Below are 3,924 nucleotides of genomic sequence, written 5' to 3' on the forward strand. Positions count from 1 at the left end.
AATTTTTTTTCACAATCACTATCTTCTTAAAATCTCTCTTAGCGAAAGCATTTCCTCACAGTCATTTTCATGAAGGAGGGAATCTTATGACACTTAGATTTTAATGGTGTATGTGTTCCTATCCATGTGAATTTGTCAAAACCAAAGTTTACGACAAATTCAAACTCATATGGACCGAACTTTCTTAATCTTGATTTCTTGCCTTATGGTAACACAGCTGCCCACCACGTCTTCGAAGTAGTTAAGCAGTACACCCTTTCCTATCAATGTACTTTTCATTGATCAAGGTCCTTGCCTTTTATGCATTCAAATGAGAACTCATAGTACTCACATGAATAATTAACTCAATTGGAACGACACGGAAACAAGATAATGTCAACACGATAGGTTGTAAACCTCAACTCGTGTGCTAGTGATGATCGATAAGGTTTATTATGGATTTGTTCTTGAAACCTTTCAAGCCCATTAAGACTCCCAATGACTCCTTGACATATAAGATTCTCTTGTCAATAAACATTTCTTGACAAACAAATATTCAAGAGTTAGTGTAGCCTTTATCAAGAGAAAACATTTCATAAAATTGGTCCCAGTTGGTCTTTGTCTTATCCAATACATCACAACTTTCCAATTTCAAATGTGCGAGAATAGGAAATCCTTTTTCCAAATTCTACATTTGATGAATGTTGTAAACCTTTTTAAGACTTGTCACTCAATATTACAATCTTAACTCTAAGACTTGTTTTGGAATGAAGTATGATTGACTTCTTGATTTAACCATTTCTTCAATTCTTGATTCCTCTTCTTATACATACACTTGTACTAAGACTTATTTTAAAGGATCAATTAAAATATGGTTCTTAATCATTAAGACATATCATAAACAATAAAAGGTACTCTCCCTTCATCTTAGAATAGAGAAACTTTTATCTTTCTGCCTACTTGATTCTTCTTATTCGTTCTGCTATTGATTTAAACCTTTTCAATCAATTCAGAATTATACTTAATCTTATAAGTATAATCATATTTACTAATCCTTTAGTAAATCATGACGAATATCTTTGTTACCCTTGTGGTAGACTTGATCAACATACAACTTTGTGTACCCGATCTCCTAGTCCTTCACTTGACACTTTGTCAACGAATTAGTCTAATTTCAAAATATGAAATTTCTCATTCATCGTGCAACCAAGTTGCATGATTCCAAGTTTCTGTCCAATTGAAACTTGGGCGATGAGAAACTCTCCATATTTGGTAAATTCTTGACATTTCCACTATTAACATAATTAAGAATCTTATCCATTCGTTGTAGAAATATGCAAACATCAATTTTTCATAATGATTTCATTGCAAGGAAATAAATAAATAAATGAGTCAAACCAAAATTTATTTTATTCATAAAAGCAGCGGAAAACATTTGTCCTTACAATGCAAAATCAACTGAAAAACTATGTAGTCAAATATTCCTAACAATTCTATCATAACTTTCTAAGCTCAAAATCTAATCTTCAAATCCATGCGATCGAGATCCATTTCTTTGTGATTAGACTTATCTTGCTCTTTCATCAATCTTCCTCTTTTTTCACTGATCCTGCAAAACATTCAAATGCAATCTTATCACATCATGTATTAAGAATCAACGAATAAGATCTTAATGGAGTTAGATAGTGGATTTTACCTGAAGCACAACCATACTCTTTGACTCTCCCATCTTTTGGACTCTTCAGGCTCTTAGGGCAGACTTGTATCCAACGCCCTTTCCCTTGGCAGCAAACGCAGGTCGGCTCTCCTAGAACGTCCTCAGAAGCATGGTTGGTTGACTTTCCCAACAAATACGCTCCATTGCTTTGCCAAATCATTTCTGATTCAGCAGCAATGAGCATGTAATTTAGGTCAATGAGGTTTTCGTCATGATCCATCATATAATACTTTCTTTTGAACTCATTATATGATTCGGGAAGTGACTGCAGAACCCAGTTCACAGCCAACTTATCAGGGAATGACGTACCCAACATTATTAACCTATCGATGTGTGATTTCATTCCTAGAACGTGGGCACACACGGGTTTACCATCTTCATGTTTCATATCCAACAGGGATTTAGTGTCATTGAACCTTTCAATTCTTCGATCTTGTGGGTTAGGGAGAACAATTGGAGGAGGTGGAGGAAGTGAAGCATGATTTCTTGTTCCTCGATCGAATCGTGGAATATCATCTTCATGTGGAATGCTTGTTCCACGGGATTTGGGAAGACCATAGTTGTCGTACTTTGACATCTACAAAACGGGAGAACATAAATTCAAGTTAGTTGATTGATTGAGTCCTTAGTAAATCACCCAAATGAGATACCAAGGCTAGGACCCAACATAATATGCTACAACCTAGAAAAGGGATGCCGTAATCTAGTTGCAGAATATTTGAAGGTAAGTGAATGACAATTCACTAATTTCCACCATGAAAGACGAAAAAGAAATTTAAGTTTTAAATTTATGAAAACTCCTAGATCCTTTGAGATTCATTGAACTTTTCAATGGCATGTTTAAATCTCGATATGCCCCTCTAGTTTGTGACTGGGATACCGAGGATCACAAAGCGGGTGTGAATAACCATGCAAACTTACATGGTGCCCCCACATGTTACAGTCACCTATTCGATGTGCCGGTAAACCACACGCGCTCCACCGAACTATGACAAACATTGAGTCACCCTTTGCTACCTTTGCTTAGAACCATTTAGTGTGCCGGTAAACCACACACGCTCCACTAACGTCTTCGCAAGGGCACAAAGTGTAATTTCATGGAATTGCATCAATTAACTTTTGCCTAAAGTAACTAAGATTGGGAATTTTGTAAAACATTTAGTTACTTATGTACTTCATTATAGTTATAATGGAAGGTTTTGTCCTATCCTACCCGTTCGGCTAACGACCCTCCACTAGTCAAGAGTGCGGTGGGTAAGAGTGGATACCCATTCAATCACCATTTTATAGGCAATTTCCCTAAACACCCCTTATAGACCAGCTTCGTGCATGAGGCCTACTAACGGTAAGACTGACTTTTACTCATACATATATATATATATATATATATATATATATATATATATATATATATATATATATATATATATATATATATATATATATAATGTTAGACTTTTAATGTTATATATAGTATAGGGTGTATTTTATACTTTTAAAATATTAGGTGGTTTAATTTAAAGATTATACCTTTAACTCAATTAAATGTAAACCTAAAACTATATGGATTTATTAAATCTCTTTTAATTATACACCTTAATTAATTAATAAAACCATAAGGGTATGATTTGAACTTTTCAAAACAATATTAGGGTTTTAGAATTTAACATTCCTAAATTAAACCTTTAATCAACTTTTAAATTCCAAAACTTCAGGGCAAGTTTTGAAACATTTCAAAACATTAGGGTTTAGAATTTAAATATACATCAAAATTAAACTTTTAATAAAAATTTATATTCCAAAACTTGAGGGCAAGTTTTGAAACATTTTTTCAAAACATTAGGGTTTCAACTATTTTGAATTTCAAAACAAAACTTTTGAGTTCAAATTTAAACTATAAAACCTAAAAGGGAAAATTGAAACTTTTCATAACACAAGGATCAAATAACAAATAATATAAATTAAACAATTAATTTCATCATTATCTATATTTGACCTAATTTCAATTTCTTGCAAAATAAGTTACCCAATTAATACAAATAATCAAAATTTATCATATAATGAAGTTATTATCTAATCAATTGGTAATTATCTTTTGTTTAATCAAGGATATACTCATAAATATGTATAAAATCGGATTTTAATGATCTAAAACAGATAAGGCAAATATTCATGAGTAAAACAGCAAGAAATCCCGAAAATAGCTCCTTCTGATGCTCGAACTCGCC

Source organism: Lactuca sativa, chromosome 3, assembly GCF_002870075.4.
Source record: "Lactuca sativa cultivar Salinas chromosome 3, Lsat_Salinas_v11, whole genome shotgun sequence".
Classification (NCBI taxonomy): Eukaryota; Viridiplantae; Streptophyta; class Magnoliopsida; order Asterales; family Asteraceae; genus Lactuca; species Lactuca sativa.